At 44.7% G+C, this 27,114-nt stretch overlaps 1 protein-coding gene across 7 annotated transcripts in view; it reads left to right on the plus strand.

Moving 5' to 3' along the window:
• The first annotated feature begins 3,368 nt into the window (after window positions 1-3,368).
• The window catches only part of LOC141576289 (trafficking protein particle complex subunit 9-like), a 145,079-nt gene continuing 121,333 nt past the window's right edge, over window positions 3,369-27,114 (plus strand). For 2 of the 7 annotated variants that reach the window (XM_074359087.1, XM_074359088.1), the window contains exons 1-2: window positions 3,376-6,212; window positions 7,202-7,330. The gene's annotated coding sequence lies outside the window, so the exon portion shown is untranslated. Of the gene's footprint in view, window positions 6,213-7,201; window positions 7,331-18,653; window positions 20,915-27,114 lie in introns of those variants that run through there. The other 5 variants (XM_074359081.1, XM_074359085.1, XM_074359086.1 and 2 more) reach the window with 5 other exon arrangements.

Genomic DNA, 27,114 nt, shown 5'->3' on the forward strand with positions numbered 1-27,114 from the left:
TCTGCAGAACCAGAGTTGAGATGGGCTTAGCAACGGAAATGACAGGACCGATTTCAGGGCAGGGCTGGGGTGAGCCAACAGGGGAAATTGAATGTGACCTCAAACACCTATATGGGTGCTGGGGCTGTTACTAAAATGGGAACCCGGGAGTTACCTGCAAGGGATTGAATTCCATAGTAAACGGTGGACATGAGGCATTTTAAGATGCCATTTGTCATCCGAGTTATGAATTCAAAGAGGCACTCCGCTCTATGAGCCTGGGGCTCAGGTGAAGGAGCCAAGTAGAGTTACACGTTGGGAGTCGTCATTCTTAGCTGGTGTTCACAGCCTTGCATGTGGATGAGCTCACCTCGAGATGTACAGACTGAGGCTGAGGGAGGGCAGGGCTGTGTCTGGGCTGGAGGAGAGCCCAGGCAATGCAGCTTTGGTGTGTCAGTCAGCGGCGTTTGGGATTTTCAGAGCAATGCGATTTATCCTCAAGGTTCCGGGGAGGGGGGCGTTGCCACCAAGGAAGAAATCAGAAGGGAGGGTCGTGGCCACATGTGCATCTCAGGAAGATGCAGAAGCTGCAAGATCTGGGCGGGACACCTCCTCAGAAGCTGGAATTGCAGTTGGGAGTGGGGAGAAGGTAGTCACACTCACCTGTGAGGGAGGGAGGGAGGCCTGGGGAGCCCCCACCCCAGCGGACTCGCTTTCCGCTTTCCACGTAGAAAAGGCGATCAGACAGAGGATCTGAGGTGAGAGGGGATGGGGGTTGGGAGGGGAGCCAACCTGGAGAATGGTGGTTGGACAGTTCTGGAATATTCTCCCTGCCTATTAGTCTTAAAAACAAAAACGAAACTCTTAAGAACACGGATAGTGACTAGGGAGGAGGCAGTACTTTTTCTGGCCTCCTAAGGGTAAGGCATGTATCCAGGGATACACAGAAGAATCGGGCAGTCTGTCCCGGGGACTTGATCCTTACCGGGGGAACAGTGCAAGTTTAAATGGGGAGAAGGGCAGCGGAGGGAAACTAGCCAGGCCCCGTGTCAGGTACCAGTCGGCCAACCTACTTGGGTGTTGCATTCACAGCCATGCCTCCCAGGTGGGCGGTGGCAGCCCCCTTTTGCAGATTGGCAAGCCTTCTCAGAGGGGTTAAGTATTGGTCCATTTAGCGGCTAGTAAATGCGGTAGCACGATTCAAGCAGGGCCTTGTCAGACTTCAAGGGCGTGTTTTCTCTACTAATTCTGGTACCTCCCTGTTATACCTGGAATGGTGAAGTGGGTCAGTTTTGGATCCTTTCAGAAAAAGTGATTTAAGTGCCTCAGAACTGTTTCACAAAGCTCAGTGTTGTTTGATGGTTCGGAAGCACCGCAGTGCTTTTCGCCCCACAGATGTAAGGTCTTACTCCTTTGACGATGACGTGGTTGCAAATGACGTACAGGTGCAAACCAGACTTAGCAGCTTCTGAAGGGAAACTCTCCAGTTCTCCCTTGATCGGCTTTCTTCCGCGGGATGTAACTGTGCTGCAGCTTAGGCCTGAGATTTCCATATGGAGTGAGGGTTTGGTATCCAATGTTAGCATAAAATGATCAAATGGAGAAAATCGACGTTGACAGTTTATTTTTGGGTTTCATTAGACAAGATGCACTATCAGTTAATGGCCCAAAGAGCATATGAAATTGAGTACAGAACTTTGCATCTCTTACTTTCTACTTAGAGCTGTCTTGGAATTTAAGGTTGTCTGCTTTGGAACTTCAGCTCCACCACCAGGGCACCTGTCAGTGTGTTGGTGTGATTGCATTTACACAGTGAATGTAATCTGGGCTTCCTTGGTCCCAAACGCTCCAGTGCAGAATCAAGGGCTGTAGTCATCTCTTAGTCATGCAAATACTTCTAAAACTATATGATGCCAAAAAAAAAAGGAGACAGAGAGAAATTACCTTTATCAAAAATCCTTTGGATTCTAACTGCAAACTGTTGTTGAGCAGCTCTGGTTTCCTTTGGATATGAGTACATACATTTCTTTGCATGTAACTTGGTTTTTGGACTAGAACACCAAGCTCTGGCTTTCCACGAGCCACAAAAATAGTAGCCAAATTGCACACGTAAGAAATATTTTATTCTTTTTTCTGAGAAAGAATCCTTGAATTTGGGACTTGGGCTGTGATTTTTGCTTTTTGCTTCTCCCACCCGTCTTATCTCTCACTCCTTATTCCCACGTGGACTTCAAGAGTTTGTGTTCTCAAAGGAGCAGGTGGACAAACACCCAGTTGGTCATTATGCAGTGCTGCTGTAGAGGGAGCCCAGCCAAGAGCTAAAGGACATTATCAGAGAGGACATCCTAGAGGAAATGGACTCTACATTCAGTTGTGAGGACAGGGTAAGAATCAGCCAGGAGAAGGGATCAAGAGGTTGGCTCAGGTGGCAGGAGCATCCAGGCAGAGGCCTGGAGGCTTGTGGGTGGGGATTAGGGGAGAGTGCCCTGTGCAGTCCAGGGTGGAGGGTGCCCCTGCTGGGGAGGACACTGGAGAGGGCCTGGGTTGGAGGGCTTTGGAGGAGCTTGTTTTTTACTAGAACTGACAGAGGAGGCAGTGAAAGTTGTCAGCCGGAAGTGACCCTCAGGAGAGGTACTCCTGGTTTTGCTTCTGATGGTCTACAGAAAGAAGGGGTCGGGACCGGTGAGAGCAGGTCTGTCTGTCCCTTTAAGACCCACCCCTCCATTCATTTATTCATAACACACGCACTTCTCTGTGTCTAGGGGAGAGGGGTGAAGTGACAGTAGTAAGCAAAATGTACTTGCTTCTTGTGAGCTTAGCAGTGTCAGAAGTTGATTTAGCTTGGAATGTTCTAGGAACACAGCAGGGAAACCTAAACCAAAGTGCGGGGATTGGAGGCAGGGAAGGTTTCCTTGAGAAACAGAATGAAAATGAGCCCGGATGCAGGTGGGAAGTAGCTAGGCATCAGGTCAGGGGGCCCCTGAGGTCACTGGGGACCTGGGTACTGCGGTGAGGCTGGGCAATGAGAGGAAGGGGCGGGGGTGGTGTTAGAACTGTACCAGCGAACCTCCGAAGTGTTTCAGTGGAGGAGTCATGTAATCAAATTTGTGCTTTGAGAAAGCTGTCCCTGCTCTCTCGCTCTCGCTTTTGCTCTCTTTCGAGAGAGAGAGAGAGAGAGAGAGAGAGAGAGAGAGAGAGAGAGAGAGTGTGTGTGTGTGTGTGTGTGTGTGTGTGTGTGTAGCGGAGGAGGGGGTGGGTGCCACAGAGTGGGAGGGTCATTAGAAGACCACTCACAGGCTGGGAGGCGACCAGTGGGAGAGGGGCGTCCGGGCTGCGTGGGGACAACAGGGACAGTGTGGATGTATTATTTCCTTATGGGGAGGGCTTGTTAGCGGGGCCGCCCTGGCAGGGCCTTGTGGCTGGAAGAAAGCAGATGGTGGTAGACAGGCTGACTTTCCACTTCTGTCCTTCCCTGCCTTGTGTGATGGTCTTAGCTCAGCCAATATTTGGAACAGAAGAGCTAAATTCCAGGGTAACCCAGGACTTTGTTGACCTCTTTCAAGTGAGATCTGATAGGATTTCTGTGTGTGTTCAGATCTGCATGTTCACTTAGCTAGAAATTCACCGTCTTTTGCATTTCCATAGGGGATTTTTTTCTTGATAAAGATTGCTTTCTTGGTGAAAGGAAATTGAATGTAGCTGCTGTTTTTCTCAAAAATATCTTATCTTTAAAGAAATTTAATATTCAAAAGAATAGGAATATTCTGAAATGATAAAGTAAGGCTTCGGTGTAGTTTCTTTGGTTTCAGAGTTGACACGGAATTTGAGCCTTTGCATTACTTAATAGCACATCCTTGTCAGTATTTAAAGAGCTGTTAGTGAGCGCCCCAGGCCCTAGCTCTCAAAGCATCATTAAAGCTTGCTCTGAAATTGTGAATTTGTAAAGATCTTGCTTGCAGAATCCAAACAGATGGTTTATAATATGCAGCATAGCTCTTTTTATAAAATAATAGGTTAAAAGTTAAGAAAGTAGAGGATAGATATTAAAGCTGAAACAAACATTCTTGTGCTAATGTTGCGACTGGAAATTTTGAAAAGAAAAATCCTTCTGTAATATCATCTACATGAAATACTTCTATGTCTATCACTTTTGAAAAATAACTACTCAGTGTTTTTCGAAGTCAGGGCCATTCCAGCTCAGATACTGGCAGTGATGGTTGCTGGTTTTCAATTGTAGAGTCTAAATTTGCCTTCTTTGCTTTTTTTTTTTTTTTTTTTGTAGTGAGAGGGTTGAGTAGTGCTGTGCCAGCATGCTTTTGGGGCAATTTTGGGGCAGACCTCGTGCACCAGCAGTGAGATATTTCTGTGTATTTTACTTACTGGACATCACCAGGGCACATGCGGAAATACGAGGCGGTTTGTGCCTGCAGGCCGGGATGCTTCAGGACTCCCTGGTCCATCACCATTTGTTCTGGAGCTGCTCCGGTCAGTGAATGACTTTCTGTGGCTTGGAGGTAAGGTGGTCTGATGCAGATGATCAGATGTGTAGTTAAAGTGCTGTTACTTGAAATAAGAGAAAACTTTGAAACACAGCTCTAAAAATACAGGATGAGGGAGGAGAGTTGGCTGAGCTGCTTGCAGTGGGGAGTCTTCTCAGGTGACTCCCTCACCGTGATTCCTGCCAATATCCGCCCCAGCCCTGCATGGTAGTCCTGCCGAAGCAAGCATGCCCTTTGCTCAGAAACGCCCCGGATTTCCTTGTGTCTCTGTGTGTTGGCTCTTTTAAAGCACATCTTGCCCTTTGCTTCGAATGAAATTCTCGTTAGGAACCTCTTACACTCATTCTTCCAGACCTTGTCCATATGTAGCTGCTGAGTGGATGAACAGAATACAATATCTCCATGTAGTGGAATATTATTCAGACATAAAAATGAATAAAAAAGAAAAAAAGAAGCGGGAGATGAAAAAGGCCACCTGTTCTGGGAAGTCCACCCTGACGGCTCAACCCACCCTTTTCCCTTTGAAACCCCACCCCTTATACTCCTCTCTATTTGATAGTACTTGCCACCTTCTAATAAACTATAACCTTTAAAAAAAATAAGATGCTAATACCACTTTGAAATGGACGACCATTTATAACAGCATAAGTAAAAGGAGCCAGAAACAAAAGGCCACATATTGTTGATTTCAGTGATCTGAAATGTCCAGAATAGGCACATGCAGAGGCAGAGGGCAGATGATGCTTGCGAGGGGCTGGCTGGACAGGGGGATGGGGAGTGACTGCTAATGGACAGGGGATTTCTTTTGGGGTGATGGGTTGTTCTGGTAAGGGCTTCACAACCGTGAATATACAGAAAGATGCTGAATTGTACCCCTTTAAGTGAGTGAGTTTTATTATATGTGAATTATATCTCAATTATAAAACACTGGAAACAAAAAAAAACTCAGTCAAAGGACAACCTCTCCTGGGCCTGCCCGCAGTGGGGTCTGTCAGTCTTCCTCTGTGCTTGAGATGCTTGTGACATGCTTTTCTCCTGCAGGGATTGTCTCCTGGGGGTGGGAGCGGGAGGCACGGTCCATGTGTCTCCATCATCTAGCATGTTGTAGATGTTCCCTAAATGCTTGTTAATAAATGCTCTGAGAGTAAGGACTAAAATGGGGCTCTTTCCTGGAAGAAGCTGTCAGCTCAGAGGGCCTGCCAGCCACTTAGGATAAATACGGGTCAGAGTGAAGTAACAAAATTCTCTGATAGAAGTTTAACGACGAGCTGTAGTACACACTAAGTAGAAGAGATTCTTGAATGGACTTACATTTCCTAATTTGGCTTCGTAAGGAGTAGAGAGAAATAAAAGTGGGAAAGAGAAGAAATCAATGCAAAAGAAAAGAGAAAACATATAAAAATAATTAAGCTGAATGAGAAAAGGAAATGATGGCAGCTTGAGTACGTTGTATTGAAAGAGAAGTCTGTAAATCCACGTGACTGATGGCTGGAGGGTAGCTGTGAGATTGGGCACTTCTCCAGGATGAGAACACACCCGGGACCCTGACCCACATGCTGGTGATGGGCTGTCAGCTTCCTGCAGAGAACGGTGTCCTGCGTTCTTGGCCTCTCACCTTCAGTCCATTGGAAAGGTACAGTGGATCTTCCCGGGGGCTACACGACGGGCGACACCACTGCAGACGGAGGGCAGAAGTGCTTGTGGGGACCCGGCTCACTTGTGTTGAGCCAGACGGTAAGGAAATTTGTAGAACTGTAAAACGATGCCACTCTTCTGGTGTTTTGTTTTGGAAAATAGTTATCCTTCATAAAAATTTAACATTTAATGGGCTTATTATTTTAATAGGAATGAATACATAAAGTTTTAAATCCTTCTCTATTTTTCTTCATTTTTTTAATGGAGGTACTGGGGATTGAACCCAGGACGTCTTGCATGCTAAGAATGTGCTCTATCCCTGAGCCATATCCCTCTCCCCTAGTTTTACTCTTGAATATGGTAAGTATCTGTAGGTGTAACCTGCACACACACACACAAAAGCACTCTTTGAGATCCTCAGTTATTTTTCAGAGTGTCAGGGAGATCTAAGACCAAAAAGTTGGAGGCCCGCAGAGCTAAAGAATACAGATGAAGACTGTAGCCCAGCTTGTCAGGCGTGAGGCTGCGTAAGGTTCTCAGGGTGGAACTGCCAGTGAGAGGAGAGCAAAAGGTTGTAGCTACTAACTGTGGCCGCCTTTGAGAAGGAGGCAGGCCAGTTAGATATTTATTCCAGGTGGGCCAGATGAATGTAGGGTGAAGGAGGTGGAAAGGTATTCTGGTCCTGCTTCAGGTGGTATTAATTTAAAACACTTTCATTTCGGGGTCCTTCCTGCTCAATCCATCTCTCTGCAGTGCCAGCATCTGGCCCAGAGCCTGCCACAGAGCGCACATTAGATTCTTGGTTAAATGAAGGACTGGATGGCCTGTTTCACGTGTGGGCTCAGTCCCTCAGTGGAACCTTGAGCACCGTGAGATTCTTCCATGTTGCCAGCCTTGACACGGGCGTGCAGAGCAGAAAAGGTGGCATGTTCCTGTTTGTAACAAAACTAGAGATCTGTGGGTTTGACCTTTGGGGGAAAAATTGGCATTTCCACGTAATCAGACTGTCCAAATCATTCTTAGTCACTGCAGTCTGAGATGAGGATGGGCCGTAATTTTGCTCATTGTACTTTCATTTTAACGCCCAGCTGACCCTGAGGGGCTGTGTTCGGCCTCTGTCATCTGTCACTACCCTGCTGAGACTGGTTGCCAAGCTGGGGCTCAGAGGTTCCAGGGCAGCTCACTTCCTGCCGAGGCAGCCAACAGACACCGCCCAGGTAAGCTCTGCCCGTGCCTCTGTCCTGGGCTCGTTGGCAGTCCTTCAGCAAGCAGGAGTAATTTGTTATTGTCCCCTCTGAGTTAAGCTTGACTAATGTTTAAATAAAGTATAACATCCGTTGCATCAAGAATCCCACACATGAGACATTTTCTTCTGATTTTACTGAATGTGCATCGATCTTATTGAGTCTTATTGAATGATAATAATGGATTACAGTCATTGGTTGATTTCTGGAACAGATACATAGCATTTCATGGTAGATCGACCTTGAACTTCTGGGTTCTTTTCATCCTGTGTATTTGCTGATGTTAATCCCAGATGTCAGTTTTAACAGCTGATTCAGGGCCTGGGGGCTGCTGCTTTTTTTCCTGGTTGATGAATGTCTCTTACTGAGTGAAATTAGATTTGGTTATGTTCATTAGCAGCTGCAGACAGCAAAGAATTTTTTTCAGGAGATGACCTGCAAATGATCGCTGAATGACTTTGACCCTTTGGGCCCCTAATGAATGAAATTGCCTTAAAAGTTTCAGGACATAGCTGTCATATCGCAGAGGTTGCACAGGTAATAACAGAATGCGGAGATCCAGGTGGGACACAGAGCTGCCAGGTGATTTTTGATGCATGAGTTTTTATTTATTTTTTTTATGGATTATTCCCTCCAAGGAGAAAGCCTCTGGTAGTAGATGTGTATTAGATGAGGAAATGCCTTAAATTTCCTTTTCCCTGATTTATTCCATCCCCCACCACCAATAAGTGGTGCAGAGAACATTTATAAACCACCACTGAAGCCGCGCGCACTGAACCTGGGTGCACTCTTTGTACCCAATGAATCTGATGGTTCTTGAAGAAGTGTTCATCATTCTTCCTCAGACCGTTCAAGTGGTTTCCGTGGGGTCTCAGCTACTGGAGAGGGAAGAGGCAGCCTGAGATGTGATAGAGGAGATCAGGTCTAGATGTCTCTGTTCCCCCTTTCCTGGGCTTGATTCTGACCTGAGGTCCCTCCCGTCAGTGTTCCCCCCACTGTGTTTATCCCTTGCCGTCATCGTCTCTGCTGTCTCTGGGAGGAGGTTCCAGCTTTCTAAGCCCCCGGTCCTCTGCTCCCTCTCTCTGGGAGTGCCTGTTGCTGTGGGTGGCTTTGTTTTGTTGTCACCCTGCAATGTGAAGAGTCCTCGTGTGCTGAGGCCGTTCTACTCATGTGAGCAGTGAGGCTCAGAGATTTTGCAGAGTCATGTTTCTTTTTCCCCCTTGCTGAGTGTACGTGAAAAAGGTTTAAGTCTGAGAAAGGGCTCTGTCTGCAGAAATGTCTTTATTTAGCATTGCATGGTGTAAAAAACTTGAGAGCTTTTGAATCATTGAAGACAGTCTGTGGCGAAACAGTCAGTGAAGCCCAGGTGAGACCTGGAAGAGCCGCACTTCCCTCACTGCCACGGATGGTGACTTCACCCCCGTTCAGGCAGTAAAGGGCCCAGACCTGTGAACGGAGGTGACATCATGAATACATATGTGTATCCGCTGCTTCACCTTGGGTGTTAATTTCAAGCTGAGGTAGTTTGTGGCGGCAGCCTCATCCTACATCAGGAATTTATGAGGAAGACCAGACAGACTTGGTTAGTGCAGTATGAAGTTTTCATGAAATTAATGTCATTCTAGTAAGATAGGGACTAAAGTGTCTTAAGCAGACAACCTTGAAGTTTATTTACATAGAATGTGTATTTTTACAACTCAGAATTCGTATTGCCATGTAACCATCCACTAGAACTTTTAAATTTGTAGGAATATGACCAGAACCATTAATTTAGAACAATCAACATTAAATATTTTCAGGGAATAACCTTATCTCTTTTGTGATTGAAGAAAATTTTGATTTTTTTCTGTACTCTTAATAGGTTTTAAAATATCAAAACATTGATTTGACATGTCACTTTTTAAATAGAGAGAATAAAGTTCAAGCTGTTTTAATATGGAACTAAATACTTTTGTATTTCAGTAAACTGGTGTGATTTCCTGACTCTTTGGGAAGTATTTTGCAAGACACTTAGATTACCTACTGTTGGAAAAATGCAGAAGTGACTTTTATGAATATAGGACTAGTACAGATCTGTTGGTTTTTGATATAGTGCAAGACATGAGGACTAGGAGAGATTTGCTGCTGATTGCCAGATGGACAGATGCCGGGTATCAGTCTCCCCTCCTGTAAAATGAAGAGGCTTAACTGGATTCTTCTCACTACTAAGATGAGTTTCCATGAGCCTATGTTATTTGTTTATATTCAGGAGTATTTACAATTTCAGATTAAATGCTGAATAACACTCCCTTCCCCGAAGCAGAATTCAGTGTGTGCTAGATAAGCCTTTAGTTATCTGATTCTTCTTTCTTTATTTTAAATTTTATTTTCCTGAGTTATAGTCATTTACAATGTTGTGTTAATTTCCAGTGTAGAGCACAATTTTTCAGTTATACATGAACATGCATATATTCATTGTCACATTCTCTTTCACTGTGAGCTACCACAAGATCTTGTATATATTTCCCTGTGCGATACAGTATGTTCTTGTTTATCTATTCTATATATACCTGTCAGTATCTACAAATTTCAAACTCCCCGTCTATCCCTTCCCACCCCCCCTTCCTGGCAGCCAGAAGTTTGCATTCTTTGTTCATGAGTCTGTTTCTGTTCTGTATTTACACTCATTTGTCCTATTCTTTTCTTTTTAGATTCCACATAAGAGTGATCTCATATGGTATTTTTCTGTCTCTTTCTGGATTACTTCGCTTAGAATGACATTCTCCAGGAATATCCATATTGCTGCAAATGGCATGATGTTGTCCTATTTATGGCTGAATAGTATTCCATTGTATAAATATACCACATCTTCTTTATCCACTCATATGTTGATGGGCATTTAAGCTATTTCCCTGTCTGGGCTATTGTAAAGAGTCCTGCTATGAACATAGGGGTGCAAGTTTCTTTTCAAAGTAGGGTTCCTTCTGGATATATGCCCAGGAGTGGGATTCCTGGGTCACATGGTAAGTCGATTCCTAGTCTTTTGAGGAATCTCAATACTGTTTTCCACACTGGCCGCACAAATCTGCATTCCCACCAGCAGTGTAGGAGGATTCCCTTTTCTCCACAGCCTCTCCAACATTTGTCATTTGTGGACTTTTGAATGATGGCCATTCTGGCTGGTGTGAGGTGATACCTCATTGTAGTTTTGATTTGCATTTCTCTGATAATTAGTGAAATTGAGCATTTTTTCATGTGTCTATTGATCATTTGTATTTCTTCCTTGGAGAATTGGTTGTTTATGTCTTCTGCTGAGTTTTGGATTTTTTTTTTTTATATTAAGCCGTATGAGCTGCTTGTATATTCTGGAGATCAAGCTTTTGTCGGTTTCATCATTGCAAAAGATTCTGCCATTCCGTAGGTTTTCATTTTGTTTTGCTTATGCTTTCCTTTGCTGTGCAGAAGCTTGTACGTTTAATTAGGTCCCATTTGTTTATTCTTGCTTTTATTTCTATTGCTTGGGTAGACTGCCCTAAGAGAATATTTTTGAGATGTATGTCAGACAATGCATTGCCTAGGTTTTCTTCTAGGAGGTTTATTGTATCTTGTCTTATGTTTAAGTCTTTGATCCATTTTGAGATTATTTTTGTGTATGGTGTAAGGGAGTGTTCTAGCTTCATTGCTTTACATGCTGTTGTCCAGTATTCTCAACACCATTTGCTGAAGAGGCTGTCTGTTCCATTGTACGTTCTTGCCTCCGTTGTTGAAAATTAGTTAATAAAAGTGTGTGGGTTCATTTCTGGGCTCTCTATTCTGTTCCATTGGTCCATATGTCTGTTTTTGTTCCAATACCATGCTGTTTTGATTACTGTAGCTCTATAGTATTGTCTGAAGTCTGGGAGGGGTTTTCCTCCAGCTTCTTTCTTTTTCTTCAGTGATGCTTTGTCAATTCTAGGTCTTTTGTGCTTCCATATAAATTTTATTATGATTTGCTGTAGTTCTGTGAAATATGTCCTGGGTAATTTGATAGGGATTGCATTAAATCTGTAGATTGCCTTGGGCAGTGTGACCATTTTAACAATATTGATTCTTCCAATCCAGGAACATGGGATATCTTTTGTTTTTATTTATTTTAGGCTCTATTGGGCTTAACATTCCTTGATTGTTTTTCCCCAATCCTATAGCAGGCAGGTAGCCTTGATGTGCCATCATTGCTTGGCTTATTTGACTAGATTGGGAGAGGAATGTAAATTTTAGCTTTCCATTGTTTTAGTAAGTCTTTCCCCCATAGATTTATCAGCAAGTCAGCAATATAAAGTTGTATCTTAGCTGTCTGACCATCAGGGCCTCGACATTCAAGGATCAGACTGCTACATTTTAATCCCTGGGTTCTCCCTACACCCACAACATCAATATTTGCTGGCTATGTTGGCCATCGACTCGGCAGTGAGTAGAACTAATGATAGAAATGTCCGCTCCAGAATCAATTAAGCCTCTGAAAGATTTTTCTTGTATTTTCACATTATAGACAGGATGTGAATCCAGAATCTTTTTGGTTGAAAACACTCCCACCTTTCCTGTACTTCCAAATCCTTCGTTTCCTCGCACATTGTTGCCGACACCTGCAGGGTAGTATGGCAGTAGCGGCAGCTGAGCAGTTTTATTTCCTTTTTCTGCATTTCATGGCTTTGTAGATGACATCATAATCTTAATTTCTCCTGCATAGTCACTATCCGTCACCCCAGTATGAACCCGGACACCTTGAGAAGTTAAACTCGATCCTCCTAATAACAGGCCCACTGTCCCAGGAGGAAGAGGTCCATACATTTCTGTTTCTATTAATGATGGTTCCTCTCCTGGCATAAGAATAAGTGAATTTAAACAGGGGATATCGATGGAGGCACTCCCTGCGGTTTCTGGGGATAATTCCATGACATTGTGCTGTAATCTTTGTTCGCGCTGGCATGTACAGGGAACGCTCCCTTTTGTCACGGGGCTGGGAGCAAGTCCCTTTTGAAGCTTTCCTGAAGCATTGTCCCATCCTTATGCAACACAGACCAACATTGGTTTGCCCACTGATTTCCTTTTTCACATCTTGGACAGACTCCAGGAGATTTTTCCTTCTTATTTCTCATAAAATTTTCTGGTGCAGCCTTTTGTTCTGTATTTCTTCATTCCTTTTTTGTATGACCAATTTTTCCACAATTAAAACATTTGCCTTGAAAAGTTTTTCCTAATTCCAATCCTGCCATGGCTTGCAACATCATATTGGTCTTAAAACTTTCTGTTCCCACTCTCTGGCACAATTTTATATATTCAGTCAATGGAGCCGTCCCTTTAAAGGGACCGATAGCCTTTTTGCATTCCTCCTTAGCATTTTCATAAGCAGGAAGTTGAAGAATTTTGTTCGCAGACCCCAGGCTTGTCTGAATGGGAGATGGGAGCAAGATGACCAGAGCAGAGTATACTGGGCAGGTCCCATACACCTGCCTCTGTCACTGCCATACCCCCAGACCCCTGACCACACCACGCAAGCCTCCTGGGAGCAAGCTAACCAGGAGAATTTCATCCCTAGAACCTAGGGAAGCAGATGCTGCCCCCAAGGCAGGCCTCAGGGGAGATGGAAACCAATCCAGTAGCTCACACCCCACTTCTTATGCACATACTGAGAGTCCCTGTTGTGATAATGATGACAGTGGGGGTTGGAGGTGCCCAAGACCATACTGGGCACAATATTCTGTAATTACTTCATTTACTTTATCCCTCACAAGCCCTTTATGAAGTTGGTGCCTTTACTTTTTCCCTCTTTGACAGATAAGGAAGCTGAGGTTGGAAGAGGAGTGACTTTTCTAATACTAATTAACGATGATGGAGGTGGGGCCCAGGTCATCCATCTCCAAAGCACAGAGATCTTAACACACAGAGGATCCAGGAAAATGGGCAGAGAATCTGATGGGAGACCCTTTTCCACTTGGTTATTTCTTCATCTGGTTTACCAAGAGGTGTTTTAACGTTCTTACTTGAAATGTTAAGACTAAATTGACCTCTTTGCAAATTACCAACTGGGTAGAAGAAGGTCAAACAGCAGATGGTCCCGAGGTCCCTCTGACTCAGGGACATTGTGAACTGCTATAAATAACAGCCAGATACCCTTCAATCTTCCAGTTCAAAAGGATAAGCCTGCACGTTATGTTCAGTCATTGACTCCTGAAAGTATAGGCTGTCTTCTCCCAGCTGACCTCCCCTTTGGTGGATATGTACAAAAATGATGTACATCCAAAACCAGGAGCTTGGGCTCCAATAATGACATACCTTATATGAATAGTATTTACATATTTTACATGCATTTCAGTAAACTCATTAGTTTCCTGAACTCCAGGTGGTAGAAATGAAAACTTGCAATATAATGGAAAACTTTGGCACTGAAAAGTTGACTCACACTCCCCGTCCTACCTAAAATTCTGTGCTGCTCAGGAGACGATGAGGAAAACTGATGACGCAATAAGTGTAGTTCCTTCCCTAAAATCACTTGTGACTTCATCGATGAGATCACATAAATAGAAGAAAGCAAAAAGCCAGCGTTAATACGTGAGTGCTGTGATAAAATGTGTAGGGATTGTCTCAGGCTGAGCTCCCCAGGAAGCAGATCCTCAGACAAAAATGTGTGTGCGAGCCTGTTTCGGGTATGTTCTTACTTAGGAAGCTCCTAGGGGGAGGCAAAGTGAAAAGTGCTATTTCAAGTGAAAACAAAAAAAATTCACCATCCCCCACTTAAACCACGTGGGCTGGCAGAAAAAAGCCACCTTTCATATGGTTTCACTCATAGGGAATATCCAGGAGAGGTAAAAACAGGCAGAGAGGAAGAGGACTTGGGGTTGTCAGGGACTGGGGAGGAAGGAAGCAGAGTGTGTGCTTTGGATCCAGGATTTTACTTTGAGGAAAGAAATAGTGAGAAACTAGATAGTAGTGATGGTCGCACAGCATTGTGAATGCACCTAATCCTCCTGAATTGCACAGTCCAAAAGGGAAAAAGTCTATATTTTATTGCAAGAAACTAAAAACATAAAAATAAAGGATATCATAGAAGATGTGAAAGAAACAAAGGAAACTAAAGAAAAACCAAACGAAAACAACTCCAGGGAAGGGAAGTCAACTTTGGGTGGGGGAGGGGATTGACCGTGGGAATTTGGAGAAGAAGGTGTGGCTGGGGGCAGAGGGTGCTCAGCCCTACGGGGTGGTGATGCCTGAACTGGTTCTCCGTTGCCCAGCATTCCAGGTGTAGTTTCTGGAGGAGCAGTGGGAGCTGCAAGCCGGAGCTTGGGGTCTCCTGGTGGGCCCAGATCGTCCTTTGTTTGGTCTCTGGCATCTTCCCCTACCCCGCCTGCTCTGGATCTGTAACTGTTAGACTTGGAGAGAGCTTTGAGTCTTGTGGAAATGCTCAAGCTGTGACAGAAAAACAATTTACCCACGTGCATCCCTTTCCATGTGCCTTTTCAAGAACAGAAAACTTCCCAGAGCTTTTCAGACACGTCTCACACAGGAAGTGCCCACAGGATGTGTTCTGTGACTGAATTCTTCCAGACAGGTGGTCTGAAGCCAGTCTTTGCTCTGGTCCCAACAGCAGCCTCTGGGGATGCCTCCCTGTGTGGCCCAGCCCTCGGCCCTCCCTCACCTACACACAGGCACCCAGCCCTGCCCTTCTCACCTTCGGGCTAGACCTCTGTTGGCTCCTGGTCCTCCACCTGACTCATAGGGAGGAGGGCACGGTGCTCCAGGTCGGAGCCGGGTGTGCTGAGCTGCCCGTCAGCCCCGGGCATGACCCTGGTGAGAGGCCTGGGTGTTGTCTGGGCAGGAGGCCTGCCCTGTTCACCTATGGGCCGTGGTAGTGGGGACACCTCCATGTCCAGATCCACTCGGAGCCTGTGCTGGCCCTCAGAAGTGTGGCGCACCAGCCCCTCACTCGGCGATGTGGAATGGGTGTCCTTGTCCACCAGCTCCTGTGGTGTCTGGCTCTGCAATGATAGTGACCAGCGGCCACCCTGGCCCGGAAGTCTCAGAGCCCTGCCTGGCCAGGACCACACCCTGCTTCTGCTCCCTCGACCCTCTGCTGCCACATCAGACTGGTACCTTGGTCAGCTCAGTCACCCGGGAGGGAAGAGACACACCCAGAGGGCATGGGCTCCACCTCAGGCAGCAGGGCCCTGCCCTGGCTCTCCACAACCCAGCCAGCCATCTTGGACCCGGGTTGTGGATGTGACCGGCCTCACAGGCCTCTGACTCTTCCTCAGCCTGCTCTTGCTTGAGGCAGGACCCTCCCACCCCAACATGACGGCCCCATCTGCACCAGCCAGGAAAGGGCTGTGGGGCTACCCAGGTGGGATCTGAGTGGGCGCACGGCCTCGGTAAGCCTGCCCTAGGACTCCCTGTGTTACCTTTGGGTCCCTCTGGCCAAAAGTCCAGAGGCGCCTGGGGTGAAGATTCACCCAGTGTCAGCACCGATGATACAGTCCCTTGTTGCAAGCATTCCACAGGCCGCGCCTTGGGTGTTGGGATGCAGCAGAACATCTCTGGGTTGCACTGTTTACCAACCAAGTGAGCTGAGTAGGGAGCTCCTCTACAAAGTCGGTGTCTTGGAACTTGGAACTAGGTTCCACGTTCTGTTGAGCTCTATTGTGAGGTCACTTCCTGGGGTCCCCTTCCCCAAGCTTCCTCCTGACACAAAGCTCCCCAAGGGCATTTCTGGGCTGCCGATGTCTCACTTCCCACCCCATGCCATGTCCACACACAGTGACACCAACTCAGCTCAGCCCTTAGCCCTGGGGAGACCTGGATGCAGCCAGGGCACCAGCTCTGGACACACCTCTGAGGACACAGCTGGGTTCAGACCCGGCTCCCCCGTCAGCAGTGCTGTCACCCTGGACAAGCCACGTGCCTTTCAGTGTCTCCCCAGTCCCCCATCAGTGCAGAGGGCATCATTCAGGCCCCTGATTCCTAGGTAAGCCATAAGTCTATAGACACATAAATGTCCACTGCATATGTCACCCCCATGGGCTGGGATCACAGGGAGTTCGTGCACAGACCTAGCAAATGAAGGACACCACACAGGGCTGGCAGAGCACAGAGCACACCCTACACAGGCTGGGGTCTGCCCTGAGGAATGGGGAAAGTCACCCTTCTTGTCGCCTGCTTCCCAGCTCCCTGTCCCCAGGTTGAAATTAAATACAATTCTGAAATTGTCCACTCTGGCATACAACCTCCTAAGTCATTCTGTCATATTCAGATTCAGGCTCAGTGTCTCAGCTGGGCCTCTAGGGTGAGCTGCCCCACAGTGTCTCCCTGCTTGTTTGCCTTCTGGTCACACATCCTTGTGTGATCCCCACACCCTCCCCTGCAGGGTGGATGGACATTGGGACCAGGTTCTGATATGTAGACTGACTTGTGAAAACGTGCATGACTTCCACACATTCCCAGCTCCAGTGTTCATTCTTTCTCTTTCTCTCAGTTCTTCTCTGTCTGTCTTGTCTCTCTCTGTTTCTCTCTCTCCCTCTGCCTCTCTGTGTTTCAGCCTGTCTGTCTCTTTCCTGTACGAATGTGTGCATATGTTTACGTGTATATGTGTGTATTCATGTGTGTGTATTTTTAGGACCCAGGGCAGATCACTTCTGAAAATGCCTTGATGACATATTATGCGGTATTCATGTTAATGAAGAAAAAAAAAATCTTTGAAAGTTGTGCAAACACTATGGTGGGATCATCTCTAAGGATCAGTACCGCTGGGGAAGTGATGCACCTGTGGCCCTTTGATGCGTCCTGCACACTGTTCCCCCGGAGAGGAGCGTCTGTTCACTCTTCCCTCCAAGGGGCCTGCTGGGGCCTATGCCTCCTCACGTTGTCACCAGGCTAAAGACCTGCCAGTGCGATGGTGACCAGTGCTGCCTCCACAGTGTGTCCGTCTGCCTGTGTCCTCACCTGAGAGGTTGAGCATCTCGAGCACACTGGCCACCTGCACTGCCTCTCATTGGAACTGCCTGTGTGTGTGTTCTGTTTCTTTTTAGAACACTGGGTTTCATGAGGTTTTTGGCTCACAGGGATATGAAATCATTCTCTGAACTTGGGTCATGAGGAAAGCTTTTTCCACTTTGTGGTTTGGCTTTCCAGCTGTCTTTCTTGGCCTTTGTTTGTTCTTTGGTTTTGTTTGATTTGTTTCACCACAGGAAGAGCTAAGCATCTCCCTTTTGGCTCTGGTTTCATAATTAGAACAGCAGTGCCTACCCCCAGATGATGCACAGAGTTATTAAAAGGGCTTTATTTTGTACATATTATCTTTAATTCATCTGGATTTTTCCTTTCAAAATACAAACATGCTAATTCATGTAAACACACACAAAAAAATCACCAGTCCCCTCTTAAGTTATGTGGGCACACACAAAAACCCACCTTTTATATGATTTCATTAACAGGGAACCTCTAGGATTGGTAAAGACACAGAAAGAGAAAGGGGATTGGGGTTTTTCTCGGGCTGGGGGAGGGAGGATGTGGGCTGTGCTTTGAATACAAGTTTTTACTTTGAGGAAGGAAATAGTCTGAAACCAAAGAGTGGTGTCGGTCTCACAGCATTATGAGTGCACTTAATGCTCCTGAATTGCAGAATTTTAAATGGGAAAAGGCTAAACTTTATTCTTGTAAACTTAAAACATATAACTAGATGTTACTCTAATAGAAAAGAACAAACCTGACTCCATATTAGATCTGTTCTTTTGTCTTTAACCCTGTACCCTGTCTTCTAGGCTTAGCCTTGCTGGCTCTGCACATTTTGTAAAACAATGTTGCCTTTAGCCTGTCTGGTAAATGAAAGAGCTTGTTCTCAAAGCTCTGACCTTTAAGCATATTAACACTTTTGCACTGATATAAAGACAATAAGTTGCCAAATAGGAAATAACTTGTTTTGTCAGAGGTTTTGCAGGGGCACCATGACCTGACCCACGTGGACAGCTATAGACCAAGAAAATGGTAGACTACGTCCTGGAGAACCATCTTCCCCATGTCAGACTTCAGGTTCCTTTTCTATTGAAAAGGGGATGGGCTGTGGTTCGTTGCTACAAACTTCTTGGTGTAGGATTTCTTTGTTCTTGGACTCCTTTGCAGTGGTCCACGTGGGTTGGATCATGGTATCCCTGTAAAACCTCGAAGAAAGCAAAGGTTATGTTCTATCCTGCAACTTGTTATCTTTATAGGAGGGCAAAAGTGTTAATATCCTTAAAGGTCAGAGCCTTGAGAATAGGCCCTCATGCATATTTCAGGCTAAAGGCAACATTGTTTTACAAAAGGTGCAGAGCAAGCAAGAATAAGCCTAGATAACAGAAGACAGGTTTAAAGGAAAAGGAACAGATCTAATATGGATTCAGATCTGTTCTTTTCTATTACAGTGCCTTTTGGTGAGAGGTAAGAGGATGTTTACAGGTGGGTCCTCCTCTGCCCCAGGCTGGGGTTCAGGCAGGAGTCCTTCCAGGTTCACCATGACTGTGGAATTGATGTCCTGCAGAGAAAGTAACAATTATTGGTGATTAAAATTGCAGACAAAGTCCCTTCAATTGCCTGTAAACCATACCATGGCAAGGGACATCTCATAGGGCAGTCAACAGTCAGTCTCCCCTGATGCAAGGGACGAGCAACATGGCGGGTTCCACAGTGGCCTGGCCTGCTTTGTTCTCCAGCCTTGGCTTCCTAACATGAACATTTTAAAAGCTCCCATCCCTCTTTCCTTTGGCCCAGTGTGAATGAACAAGGTCCCTGCACCCACATGGGCTTAGCCCAATCCATGCACACAGCCCTGTGCACACAGCCAACTACCTGCTCTCCATCTCTGGGCTTAGCTGCACCCTCCAAACTCCCCAATCCCTGCAGGTCCGCATTCCCAGTGCTTCTGCCCTAGGGGTCTGGATCACCATCAGGACCATCAGCCACCCCAGGTCCACAGGCCAGTTGCGGGCAGCCAGAGATCACCCTGACACTCAGACTCAGATGAGGCACAACGTGCAGGGTTCAGGACACCAGGGCGGGAATTGTATCTGCCTCCAGTTCGGCCCGCCTCGCCCTGTAGCCTCAGACACTAGCTATGCAGGTGCACACTAGGCCGGAACCCTCGCTGGTGGAAGTCACCGTGGGGACTGGAGTCCCGACTACCAAACCCCAACCACGGGGTGAGTGGTGAGAGAGTCATCTCCAGGGAGGGGTGCACTAGGAGTGAGGGGGGAACCCGCGGTAAAGGGGGTACAGGCTGAGAGGTGACGGGCCGCTCAGAAGGAACTGACCCAGTTGAGGGGTGAGGGGGACCACTTCGGGATGTTGGAGGTCCTGTGGTGAGGCATGAGGGGTGAAGGTGGGGTGTAGGGGCCATAAGTTAGGACCTAGCAGGATGGAGTATGTGTCAGGGACCTCGGTGTGAGGAGAAGGAGCCCCATCTTCGGGGTCTGGTGAGAGACTGGGCCTGTCCAGGATGGGAGGATAGTATCGGGAAGGGAGAGGCTAGCAAGGGGAGTGGGGCTGGGGGTGTGGCCCGGCCCAGGGCGGTCGTGGCTTTGAGTGCCAGGACCCCATTGGTGGCGGTATGGGGGCACTGGGGATGGAGATCTGGGGAATGGCGGGCAGCGGTGTGGCGGGCAGGAGGGTAGGCCCGCAGGAGAGTGTGCCTGGAGAAGGGTGGGGTCCCAGCCCACCACCCCACCGCAGGGCCCCACCCAGGTCCTCCTGGCCCCAGGCGCCACTTCCGGTACAACAGGAGCCCCAGCCAAAAGTCCCCGATGCCGGTGGGATGGGGAGGGGCGCGCATGCGCAAACGCACAGACGCACGGACAGCGGAACCCGCGCAGAGCGTGTGGCAGCCAGGTGGGAGCCAGTTGTTCCTGGAGCAGCTCCCTGAAAAGGAGCAAGGCCTGGGGTCTGGGCCGACGCTTACAGTCTCCTCCGCTGCCGCCGCCTAGGAGGTGAAGGGGCGCTGGATGGGGCATGGAGCAGGTGAGTGCTGTCTGAGCTGCGCAGTTGGGGAGGCGCATGGTTAGGGGTGCTTAGCTGAGTCCCGGGCCACGAGGCCCGTTAGGACCCTGAGGAGGTTCTGAGGCCGCCGCCTGGTTCGTGGTGCTGTTCCGTCTCCTTAGTATTCCCTGAACCCTTCGTCTGCCCTGACTCTTATTCCCGGGTTTGGGAAAGCGGGTGTGGCCCCGGAACATCTCCAACCGGCCCTCAGACCATGGCCTGCTCCCTGGAGGCTGGTGCGGTGCAGTCAGTGGGCGGCGGCTGAGAGTAGGGGTACCTGTCCTCAGGGGGAGCAGGTGGACTTGCTGCCATCTCCTCCAGGGCCTGTTCTCGGGGCGGCCTCTGCTGCCCCGGGTTCGGAGACACATATTCATGCCAGCCGGCTCCTGGGAGGAGGGTGCAGTGCTGTCTAGGGCAGCGTCAACAGCGGGCAAGGACTTGTGGAGGACCGGGCTCTTGCCCAGGGTAACTCTCCTTTCTTCTCTTGCTTCCTCAGGTGGTGGCAGTAGCGGCTTTTCCAGTATAGGTTATTACCAGATATTGAATGTAAGTTTCTGTGCTATAGAGAAGAAACATTTTTTTAAATCTATTTTCATATATAGTGGCTAATATTTGTAAGTCTCCAACTCCTAAATTTATCCCTTCCCACCCCCTTTCCCTGGTAACCATGAGATTGTTAACTATATGTACGAGTCTGTTTCTGTATTGTAGATGAATTCATAGTGACCTTGTTTCTTTCTTCTTTTTCTTTAAGATTCCACATGATATCATGTGGAGTGATAACATGTGGTATTTTTCTTTCCCCTTTTGGTTTGCTTCACTTAGAATGATATTCTCTGGGTCCATCCACCTTGCTGCAAATAGCATTATTTCATCCTTTTTAATGGCAGAGTAGTATTCCAATGCATATCTATATACCACAATTTCTTTATCCTGTCATCTGTTGCTACATTATAGGTTGCTTCTATGTCTTGCCTGTTGTATATAGTGGTGCTGTGAATATTAGGGGACAGGTCCCTTTTCGATTTGGAGTTCCCTCCGGATATATACCCAGAAGTGGGATTGCTGATTCATAGGGTAAGTCTATTTTTAGTTTTTTGAGGCATTTCCATGCTGTTTTCCATAATGGCTATACCAGACTGCATTTCCCAGTGACAGTGTAGGAGTCTTCCTTTTTCTCCACAACCTCTCCAGCATTTCTCATTCATGATGGCCATTCTGACTGGTTTGAGGTTATACTTCATTGTAGTGTTGCTTTGCATTTCTCTGATAATGAGAAGTATTGAGCATTTTTTCATGTGCCCATTGGCCTTACGTCTTCATTGGAGAAATGCTTGTTTATATCTTCTGCCCGTTTTGGGATTGGGTTGCTTGTTTTGTGTTATGAATTTGTGTGAGCTGTGTGTATACTCAGGAAATTAGGCCTTTGTCAGTCGCATCATTGGCAGATATTTTCTCCCATCCCGTAGGTTGCCGTTTTGTTTGCTTAAGGATTCATTTGCTGTGCAAAAGCCTGTAAGTTCAGTTGGGTCCCGTTTGTTTATTTTCTGCTTTTATTTGCATTGCTTGAGTACACTGCCCTAGGAGAACATTGCTGAGAAGTATGTGAGAGAATAGTTTGCTTATGTTTTCTTCTAAGAGGCTTGTAGTGTCTTGTCTTCTATTTAAGTCTTTAAGCCATTTTGAATTTGTTTTTGTGTGTGGTGTGGGGGAGTGTCCTAACATCATTGATTTGCATGCAGCTATCCAGTTTTCCCTGCACCATTTGCAGAAGAGACTGTCTTTACTGCAGTGTGTGTGCTTGCCTCCTGTGCTGAAGACTAATTTACTGTAGGTCTGTGTTTATTTCTCGGCTCTGTGTTCTGTTCCATTGATCTATATGTCTGGTTTCATGCCAGTACCACACTATTTTGATTATTGTATCTCTGTAGGTTCATCTGAAGTTGTGGAAGGTCATTCCTCCTGCTTTATTCTTTTTCTTCAATATTGATTTGGCAATTTTGGGTCTCTATGAGTCCATAGGAATCTTAGGATTATTTGTTCTAGTTCTGTGAAAAATGTCCTGGGTAATTTCATAGGGATTGCATTAAATCGGTCGATTGCCGTGAACAGTACGGCCATTTTAACAATATTGATTCTTCCAATCCAAGAGCATAGTATTTCTTTCCATTTCTTTAAGTCATCTTTAATTTCTTTAATCAGTATTTTGTAGTTATCCATGTATAAGTCTTTCACCTGCTTGGTCAGATTTATTCATAAGTATTTTATCATTTATTGGTTGTGATTTTAAAGGGGATTGTTTCTTTACTTACTTTTCTTACTATTTCATCGTTAGAGTAAAAAATGCAACTGATTTTTGCATGTTAATGTTGTATCCTGCCACCTTGCTACATGTTTTTGTAGTTCTTCTCTGTCCTTCTTTCATACTCTTCCCTTATGGGTAGTTGATTTTCTTTATTGTTACATTTGTGCTTCTCACTTGTTTTTGCATACCTAATGTAGGTTTTTGATTTATGGACACCATGAGGTTCATATAAGTTGCTTTGTTACAGTATCTGATTGTTTTAAAGTGATTGTCATTTAAGGTTATATAAGTTCAAAAAAGATCTGCTCTTTTACTCCCTCTCCACTCCTTTTTTGATTGTATTTTTTACATCTTCATATGCATCCTATAAGTGTTTATTGTAAGTATAGTTTTTACAAATTTTGTCTCTTAGTCTTTGTAGTAGCTTGTTTACGTGTTTGATTCACAGCCATTGCTCCATTTTTGCCTTTCAAGTGGGATTTCCCTCTTCACATAAGTTCTTCTTGTTCTTTTTCACATAAGGAAAACTTTTTAATACTTCTTGTGACGTCAGTTTAGGAATGATGAACTCTTAGTTTTTGCTCATCTGAGATGCTTTTTAATTCTCTTTCAATTCTGATTAATAACTTTGTTGAGTAGGTGGCCTAGATTCTAGGTTTTTTCCTTTGAGTACTTTAAATATATCATGGTTGTTCCTTCTGGCCTGCAGTGACTCTGCTGAAAGCCAGCTGATAGGTTTCCACTATTTGCCTCTCCTCATGACTACAGTGAAACCACAACTGACTGCTAAACAAGCATCCAAGAAAAAAAAAAAAAAAGACTAGATCCTAGCAAAAGAAGATCTTCAGTGGAAACACAGAGACGGAACCACAGCAGGATGGTAGGAGGGGCATTCTCATGATATAGGTGGACCCCATATCCCTCACTGTGGGCAACTCACAAGGTGAAGAATAAGTCACAACAGGAGTGGGAATTATAAGCCCAGCATCAGGCTCCCCAGCCTAGAGTTCTGGCATTGGGAGGAGTAGGGGACCCCAGGACAACTGTTTTATTTATTTTAATATTCCTTTTATTTTATTTTTTATTGAGTTATACTCAGTTTACAATGTTGTGTCAATTACAAGTGTAGAGCACAATTTTTCAATCATATGCTTATTCATTGTCACATCCTTTTCCACCATGAGCTACCACAAGATCTTGTATATATTTCCATGTGGTATGCAGTATAAACTTGTTTACCTATTCTATATATACATGTCAGTATGTACACAATTTGAACTCCGAGTCTGTCCCTTCCCACCCTCCTCTCCCCTGGCAATGACAAGTTTGCATTCTATGTCTGTGAGTCTGTTTCTGTTTTACATTTAAGTTTATTTGTTTTTTGTTTTTTTAAGATTCCACATATGAGCAACATATGGTATTTTTCTTTCACTTTCTGGCTTACTTCATTTAGAATGACATTATCCAGGGACATCCATGTTGCTTCAAATGGCATTATATTTTCATTTTCATGTCTGAATAGTACTCCATTGTATAGGTGTATCATATCTTCTTTGTCCGGTCATCTTTCTACGGACATTTATGCTGTTTCCATGTCTTGGCTATTGTAAACAGTGCTGCTGTGAACATTGGGGTGCAGGTGTCTTTTTGATGTCAGGTTCCTTCTGGATATATACCCAAGAATGGGATTCCTGCGTTGTATGGTAAGTCAGTTCCTAGTCTTTTGAGAAATCTCCATATGTTTTCCAAAGTAGCTGTACCAAACTGTATTCCCACCAGCAGTGTAAGAGGGTTCCTTTTTCTCCACAGCCTCTCCAGCATTTGTCATTTGTGGACTTTTGAATGACAGCCATACTCACTGGTGTGAGGTGGTACCTCACTGCAGTTTTGATTTGCAAATCTCTGATAATTAGTGATATTGAGCATTTTTCATGTGCCTATTGATCATTTGTATTTCTTCTTTGGAGAATTGCTTGTTTAGGTCTTCTGCCCATTTTTGGATGGGATTGTTTGTTTTTTTCATATTAAGTCGTATGAGCTGCTTATATGTTCTGGAGTTCAAGCCATTGTCAGTTCCATCTTTTGCAAAAGTTTTCTCCCATTCTGTAAGTTGTTGTTTTGTTTTGCTTATGGTTTCCCGTGCTGTGCAAGAGCTTGCAAGTTTACTTAGGTCCCATTTGTTTATTCTTGTTTTATTTCTATTGCTTGGGTAGACTGCCCTTGGAGAACATTTTGAGATGTATGAGAGATAATGCTTTGCCTAGGTTTTCTTCTAGGAGGTTTACTGGATCTTGTCTTATGTTTAAGTCTTTGATCCATTTTGAGTTTATTTTTGTGTATGGTGTAAGGGAGTGTTCTAGATTCAGTGATTTACATGCTGCTGTCCAGTTTTCCCAACACCATTTGCTGAAGAGCCTGTCTTTGTTTCATTATATGTTCTTGCCTCCTTTGTCAAAGATTAGTTAATGAAAAGTTTGTGGGTTCATTTCTGGGCTCTCTAGTCTGTTCCATTGGTCCATATGTCTGTTTTTGTACCAATATCATGCTGTTTTGATTACTGTAACTCTATAGTATTGTCTGAAATCTGGGAGGGTTATTTCTCCAGCTTCTTTCTTTTTCTTCAGTGATGCTTTGTCAATTCTAGGTCTTTTGTGCTTCCATATAAATTTTATTATGATTTGTTGTAGTTCTGTGAAATATGTCCTGGGTAATTTGATAGGGATCGCATTAAATCTGTAGATTGCTTTGAGCAGGGTGACCATTTTAACAGTATTGATTCTTCTACTCCACGAGCATGGGATATTTTTTCCATTTTTTAAGTCTTTAATTTCCTTAATCAGTGTTTGTATAGTTTTCCATGAATAAGTCTTTCACCTCCTTAGTTAGATTTACTCCTGATAGTTTATTACTTTGGATGCCATTTTAAAGGGAATTGTTTCTTTACTTTCTTTTTCTGTTGATTCACCATTAGTGTAAAGAAATGCAACTGATTTTTGAATGTTAATCTTGTAACCTGCTACCTTGCTGAATTCTTTGATTATTTCCAGTAATTTTTGTGTGGACCTTTTAGGGTTTTCTATATGTGGTATCTTGTCATAATGCGTATAGTGACACTTTTACCTCTTCTTTTCCAATCTGGGTCCCTTTTATTTCTCTCTCTTGCCTGATTGCTGTGGCTACGACTTCCAAGACTATATTGAATAGGAGTGGTGATAGTGGCCAGCCTTGTCTTGTCCCAGATTTTAGTGGGAAGATTTTGAGCTTTTCACCGTTGAGTATTATGGTGGCTGTAGCTTTTATTATGTTGAGATATGTTCCCTCTATACCCACAATAGTGAGAGTTTTTATCATAAATAGCTGTTGAATTTTATCAAAAGCTTTTTCTCCATCTATTGAGAAGATCACTTTTTTTTTCCTTTCTTTTTGTTGATGTGATGTATTACATTGATTGATTTGCGTATGTTGAACCATCCTTGTGTCCCTGGTATGAACCCCACTTGATCATGATGTGTACAGTTTTTAATGTGCTGTTGGATTCTATTTGCTAGTATTTTGGTGTGGATTTTTGCATCTATGTTAATCAGTGATAATGGTCTGTAATTCTATTTGTTTTGGTGGTGACATTTCCTGGTTTTGGTATCAGGGTGATGGTGGCTTTACAGAATGAGTTTGGGAATATTGCCTCTTTTTCAGTCTTCTGAAAGAGTTTGAGAAGGACTGGTATTAGTTCCTCTTTGTATGTTTGGTAGAATTCCATTGTGAAGCTGTCCGGTCCTGGACATTTATTTGTAGGGAGGTTTTTTTTTTTTTTTTTTTTTTTTTTTTTTGCCAATTCAATTTCATTTCTAGTGACCAGTTTGTTCAAGTGGTTAGTCTCTTTTGTTTCAATCTTGGTGGACTGTATGTTTGCAGATACTTATCCATCTCCTGTAGGTTATCCATTTTGGTTCCATACAGTTTTTCATAATATTCTTGTATGATACTCTGTATTTTCATGTTTATTGGTTGTAATTTCTCCATTTTCCTTTCTTATTTTGCTTATTTGTGCTCTCTCTTTTTTCTTCTTTGTGAGTTTGGCCAGACGTTTGTCGATTTTACTTACTCTTTCAAAAACCAACCTTTGGTTTGATTGATTTTTTCTAATTTTTTTAATCTCTATTTTATTTATTTCCTCCCTGATCTTTATTATGTCCTTCCTTCTGCTGACTTTTGGGTGTTTTTGGTCTTCTTTTTCTAATTCTTTTAGCTGGTGGATTATATTGTTTATTTGAGATGGTTCTTCTTTTTTGAGGAAGGCCTGTATTGCTGTAAATTTCCCTCTTAGCATTGACATTGCTGAATCCCATAAGTTTTGTGTGTTTGTGTTTTCATTTTCATTTGTCTCAAGGTATTTTTTAATTTCAGCTTTGATTTCCTCATTGACCCATTGGTTTTTTAATAG

Source organism: Camelus bactrianus, chromosome X (genome assembly GCF_048773025.1).
Source record: "Camelus bactrianus isolate YW-2024 breed Bactrian camel chromosome X, ASM4877302v1, whole genome shotgun sequence".
NCBI lineage: Eukaryota > Metazoa > Chordata > Mammalia > Artiodactyla > Camelidae > Camelus > Camelus bactrianus.